Source organism: Ailuropoda melanoleuca, chromosome 9, assembly GCF_002007445.2.
Source record: "Ailuropoda melanoleuca isolate Jingjing chromosome 9, ASM200744v2, whole genome shotgun sequence".
Taxonomy (NCBI): Eukaryota; Metazoa; Chordata; class Mammalia; order Carnivora; family Ursidae; genus Ailuropoda; species Ailuropoda melanoleuca.
Window position 1 is genome coordinate 49421694 of NC_048226.1, and position 7014 is coordinate 49428707.

At 34.4% G+C, this 7014-nt stretch overlaps 1 non-coding gene across 1 annotated transcript; it reads right to left on the minus strand.

Annotated features, from left to right (window-relative positions):
- Positions 1-1732: 1732 nt before the first annotated feature.
- On the minus strand, positions 1733-1839 carry LOC117803935. Its single transcript, XR_004628050.1, has one exon. It is a non-coding gene; the product is annotated as a U6 spliceosomal RNA (small nuclear RNA).
- Between the last annotated feature and the right edge of the window lie 5175 nt (positions 1840-7014).

The following is a 7014-nucleotide window of genomic DNA, read 5'->3' on the forward strand; positions in this document are numbered from 1 at the left end:
GCCAAACCATTTCTAGTGGAGAGTGACAAAAAAAAAAAAAATCCAATGCAAATTAAATAGGGTAGCTGAACACAACTGAAGGTTCTAAAACTAATCTGTCTCCAGACACGGCTTGACCAGTCATCCTAACCAATTTTTCAGCAATTTTTTTCTACCCTTCTCTGTAGCAGTTTCACCTGTAAGTCAGATTCACTCATGATGGACAAGAGTGGGTTACATAGCTTCCTTTTTTAATACAGAAAGAGGCTGTTTCCTACAACCAGTAAATAAGCGTCTATTTTTCCCTCTTACTGGACCATCCTTGAATCAATCACTGCCGCCAGGGGAGTAGCATAGACTAGTAAATATATAGGAGTTGCATAGAACAACAGCATACGTTTCAAGGGGTCAAAAATATTTAATAATATTTGTTGTTGCTTTTTTCGAAAGGCATGTATTTGAGTGTTATTAGTACGACAATTATGGGTCCTTGGTTTCACTAATCTACCCCAAATCTTATATTACCGAGTTTCTCTGTGATTCCTGGTATTCAATTATGAACTGGAAATCTTCTACTTGGCCCCCAGTCACTATTTTGTTCATTGTACGAATGGAAGTCAAGACTAATACGGCAACGGCCAATCAGCTTTAGATTTATAGTGGGTGGATCCTTAGCAGAATAAGCAAATATCAGTTGTTGAGTATCTTTGGGAAAATGCATTCGACCATAGACACAGATCCTTCTAGGATCTGTTTGAAGACCTCATTCCCTATTATTTGAAGGACATGGAAATGGACATAATGGAGTTAAAAATCTGAAGACCATGCCCTTAAAATATATTTAATTGTCTTTAGCAATAGTCACTTACTAAAGTTTCGTTATATTTTGACAGGGTAAAACACTACATTTATCAAGGGCATTCTTTCTTTCTTACAAGCATTTTGAAACCTGTAGCAGCAGCACAGGAGGAAGGGCAGAGGGAGAGAGAGAGACAGAGAATGTAAGCAGGCTCCACGCCCAGTGTGGAGACGGACATGGGGCTCAATCCTATGACCCTGAGATCATGACCTGAGCCAAAATCAAAAGTTGGCTGCTTAACAGACGAGCCACCCAGGTGCCCCTGCACTGTACTTGATAATAGATTTGAAAGTGAGGGTAAATAGAGTTGTCATAACTAGTCAATCAATCAATCAATCAATCAGTCAATCATTCTCTTTTCAACCAAAGTAATATTTCTGGGGCAGTAATAGAAAAAGTATATTATCCTCCCAAAACATTGTATCCATCAGTCATGTCTTGGGAAAAAAGTTCTTTCACTGATATTTTCTAGTGTAAGTGTTTATGGGGTTCAATTAAGAAAACATTATCACTTTCTATGTCTGTAAACTGGGAAGAAGTATAACCGGTATAAGTACTTCCTAGAGTTTTTGTGAGAAAGTAGCTGGTTCAGAACTAGGTACTAACTCAGTATTCAATAAAATAGATGAACGGTATTTTGTTGCTATTAGTATTTTTACCTTTCAGTTTGTGCTTTTGTGGCATAATCAATCTCTTTTTCCAGTTTTATTGAGACGTAATTGACATACAGCACTGCATATGTTTAACACATACAGCGTAATAATTTGATTTACCTGAATCATGAAATAATTACCACAAGTTTAGTTAACATCCACTATCTCAGTAGTTACAAAGAAAATATTTTCCTTATGATGAGAACTCTTAGAATTCACTCTCTTAACTTTCATTTATACTAAAAAGATGGAACATGTCACAAATTTGTGTGTCATCCTTGTAAGGAGTCATGCTGATCTTCTCTATATCCTTCCAATTTCAGTATATGTACTGCCAAATTGATGTATTGTATACGATATATACAATATTGTATTGCATATATATGATATATACATATATCGTATATATATGATGTATCATATATATATATATATACATATACAATGTTTATTTCAGTGGACCTTGCATCTTTGTCAGACAAAGCAATTGGTTTCAAGAAATTATTTCTTAACAGTGAATTAAGTAGTGAGGAAGTGACATTCTGTGGTGGATTTTAGCAATCAACAGAAGAGAGGAGTCTTTCTGAAATATTTATTTTAGGTCCTCCAATTTAAACATTGGACATTTGCTCCTCTTGATCATTTTTTAAGATCAAATAATAAACAACTTGATTTGACTTATTTCCTCTTTGGTGTTTCATACATCTGTTAAAACATAACAAACAGGGGTAGCATTTAATGAAAATCTGGAGAAGAATATATATAAATAAACTGAATTTCAACTTGAAAGTTATTAATTGCTCCTTGGTATTAAAATGGATGTAACATACTTATAGGATCTTTCTGCCAAATAACCGCAGCCTATTTCGAATAGCAGCTCTACAACCACAATAATATCTTACTTAAGAAAGCTACATTGTAGACAAAGTGTATCAATATCACACTTTTACTAAAAATGCATCTAACTTATTAAATGTTATATATTTCTAAATCTTTAAGACTAAATTTAATTACCCATAGAAGCAAAATTTTCCCCAAATAGTGTTATTTTTGAAGTATTTAACCTTTAACATAGGACCAGCTCCTTCTTAACTCAAGGACTTTGTCTTAATTCTTTTCAGCATACTTTATATTTAGCTGGTTTCCATTCAAAAAGTGTACTTAAGCAGATATATTGTTTTCCCAGCCTATAATAGAGATAGTAATCATCTACTTCTATTAATTTGCTTACCAAAAAAAAAAAAATCTTTCGGTCGTGTATTAATAGGTTTTAATACGCCAAGGGCTCATATTGACCCTAAAACAGCAATAGTGATACAGTAAAGCACCCACCTTAGTTACAAACTCCAAGTATTCTAATTGCCTCCATGATAGTTATAGTTGAATCCAGTTTTAAATGTCATTGCTGGTCAGGGCTGTTAATAAGCTTTTCTTTCCCCCTTGATTATTTCCTAAGTGATTCAAGGTTTGGAATCTGAACACTCCCACTCAGAGTAAACATAAAATAAATAGATAAGGCCTAATGAGGGCAAAGCTGGGTCAAGAAGATGTCATTATAAATGTTATATCACTGTAGCTATCCTCGTTTTCACTTTTAGAAAGTTTTTATAAAGCAATAAGCAAATTTTATCATCATTTCTGAAATTAAATCAGTCATATAGCCAACAACTATTTACTCAGGAATGACTGTGTCAGACAGGCACTTTTTTATGGCAAGCAGTGGACAGACAGGCAAGGACCTTGCTTTTGTGGTGCTTACATTCTGGAGAGAATCATGGGTGGATTTCAGATTTAATAGTCAGAAAAATAAAGAAAACCAATATATTACTAAACAAGATAACTTAGAGAAGTGATTATGTTACTAAAAAGAAAAAAATATTTTTGTTACACACTGAAGGGATATCTTTTAGATTTGGTGGTTCAGAAAACCCTTCTCTAGGGGACATATTGGAAATGATATCTGAATTATACAAAGTACTTGTCTGTATGGCCAATTGGAAGCAGAGTGTTGCAGGCAAAGGGAATAAAAAATAAGAAAGAAATGATGGAATATTTATATTTCATCAAAATGTGAATGACAGAAGTTCAATGATATTTTAATTTCTGAAATATCCTGAAAATACACCAATACAGTGTTTTAAGAAATGTTGTGTAAGCAAGGAATAAAAAAGTGGGCAATGACTTCAGAAAAAGATGTAAGAGAGCCATCTGTGAACCTAATATTCTTATTCAACACCATTGTAACAAAATTCGTGAATATTAGTGCTCAGTTCAACAATAAGTTGCTACCTATTTTTTCATAGGAGGGATGCCCAGTTAGGTCAGTCACTACAAACTTCTAGGTGACCTTCTAGAAGACTTGTATGAACTATTTAGGAATATTGTTGCCTTTCCATCCCACAGTAAGAAATAGTTTTTAACCTACAACCCAGTACTCACACTCACACACACACACACAGACAGAAGTATGTGCATGTATAGCTGAAAAATGTTTCCCAAAACAATACTATGTGTGATGAACTCTTGATATTTTCTATCATTTCACTTTTAAAACAAAACATGCTGATAACAACCTACTAAGTTGATTTTATGACCCGCCAACAGGTTTCAACCTGAAGATTAGAAANGTAAAACATGCTGATAACAACCTACTAAGTTGATTTTATGACCCGCCAACAGGTTTCAACCTGAAGATTAGAAATCTTGTTCTAAAAGTCATTCAACAATTGACAGAGTCTAACCTATACGACAAAAACAAAAACAACTAGGCCAATTTCTATAGGCTAATTAAAGTTATTTATCCTTTCAGGGGAAAAAAGGTAGTATAGTTCTTCAATGTTTTCACAAACACTAAACTGAGAAAAAAAGAAGAAAAAGAAGGAAAAAAAGACCAGAATTAATCTTTTCGTTGCCTAACAGCACGGTAATTGTGTGTTTGCAAGGAAGGCAATGCTTATATTTAATGGGTAGTAGAAAGATTTCCATCCTTCTAAGGAAAGCTGATTTTCTTTCTGGTCATTCTTGGCCCCAAGTATTGGTCTCAATTATCCCCTAAATGCAGAAAGGAAGCATTTAAAAGTTTAACTGTAGAGAACTCTTAAGAGAATTATAGTAAAAAATCAAAATACTGTTAGTTTAAAAACTTCTTAACAGGTAATCTAATATTTACATAATAAACTTTTAGCAGTAACACTTGAAATTTTTGCTTAAATTTATCCTTGAAATTTTAACCACCTCATGTAGAAATGTCACATAATAAATTATTCCAAAACACAGTTTCACACAAATTTTGGCTTCAGAATACATATTTACACAAATATTTGATGTTTTGGAATTTACCCACAATCCACAATAACAAAAGTAAAGTCATAGTTTGCATATGTGAATTTCAACAGACTGAAAGCCAGCCTTTATGTTACCTTCCTTCCCAGCTCTGACCCTAAGATGCCTTATGTTTCTCATCTCTTACGTTGAGATAATTTTCAAAAATTTGTTACACATACCTTATAAAAATAGTGTCATATAAACCAGAAAGTCTAATAAGTGCTTCCAATTTATGTAGGAAGGATGCAGACACTGGCATTTACCACAGGCAAACCCTGGAGCGTCGCAAGATGTCTCTGGGTCACCCTGAGCCAAGCCACCAACTCTGCTATAAACTTTTACAGATTTTATTGTAGACTTAGAAGGTTATGTGGCCAGGTCCCATCACGAATCCCATAAACTTCCCCCATCAACTGATTCCAACCGCTTGGCCTATTGGGTCTAAGTTTCCAAATTCCTTCCTATGAAATCCACAAGTTCCTGCCCTTGTCTTGGGTGGAATCGTTTTACCACACTTAGACCTCTTGAATATAAGATATTCCCACCATCTGGCTTATCTTGAAGTTTCCTGACAACAGAAAATCTCTTCTGTAACAGGAATTCTCAAACACTACTATATATATATATATATATACACACATGTATTGAAAGCATCTTCTGCAGATCTGAGAAGGTGCTGGATAGATGTCCTTTGACTTTTTTCCGAGGTAACCTCCACTTTAAGCTCTGGTTGAATTGCAGGCTGCAAACACTTAGTACTTAAGGAGGTGAAATTTTCCATGAGTCCATAGGCTCGCTTTAGTGGCTTACAGAGGCGTCCAAATATTTCTGTGGTGGGCCACGTGATCAGAATTCTACACATGTAAACTGTTTTGTTTTATTTAAAGCAAATTGTAGGTATAATTTATATTGAATAAACCACATCAATTTTGAATATACAGTTCCATGTGTTTTGACACATTTATACACCTGTGTAACTACCAATATAATCAAGATCAGAACATTTACATCACCCAGAAAAGTTTTCTTTCGTCACGATCCATCCCTCATCCCTGGTGAGGCAAACACAGATCTGCTTTCTGTATCGGTTGGTTAGCTTTGCCACATTCTAGAAACTTACATGAATGAAATCATACAATGTACACTCTTCTATGTTTGTCCTCTCAGCACACTATTGCTGTTGAGATGCATCCGTGTTATTCAATTTATTGAATCCTTTTCATTGACAAGTAGTATTCCATGACAGAGACACACCATAACTTCTTTATCCATTCACCTTTTGACGGACATCTCTGGTTTAGGAATATATAAACTTCGTGGCTCTTCTAAATTTAGTACACTACATAGAAACTTGGTCAACGCCATACATTACAGGAAATGCCTGTTATTTCCACAATATTCCTACCAAGTAAATTTTGAAAAACACCCTGAGGTATTTTTTTTTATTATTGTGTTACATTAACATAATTTAGAAGAGAAAGAAAAAAAAGATGACTTACAGTCAGCAAATTCTCAAAAATTTCATCTTAAATACTTATTTTATTTCTAGCAAACAACTCTGCAGCTTTTAAAAATGAGGGGTTCCATTTAACTTGGGACCATTCAGCAATGTTAAATGAGTGTGGTCTCACATTCCCAGGAACTCCGTGCATTTTAAAACTGAATTCCTACTCTTCCTTGAACAGCCTACAATGCCCTTGTTTGTCTCCTCACAGATTACAATTCAGCATGTTTCAGCATTCTGCTACATGAGTAACAAAGTATAAAGCCCTTGATCTGAGGAAATAGCTATGTAAATATCAGTTGGTTTCCAAGAACTAGTCACAGGACATATTAAAATAAACCAAATGCCCAGCCTCTGTTCATCTTAATTCAAGTATTCCGTAAATTGGCAATGGTCAAAGGCATAGTTACAAAAAAAAATTTGGAAGATTTGAAACTTTTTTCTATCATCTCTTGCAGTGAACCTGACTTGCAAACTTCTCAGCACAAAGTATATTTGATAGAAACTTGTCTTTTGAATTGAAAAAAGTGTTTAAAAATACATATTTCTACATTATTTCATTACAGGAGTATATTTGTGGCAAATCAAGCCTGGCTTTTTCATGCTTAGACCAAACAGGTAGAATTCCTTCCTGGAGAATAGTTAAATCCTACTGGGGAATGTAATCTAAAAAGTAGAGGCAGTGTGGTTCACAT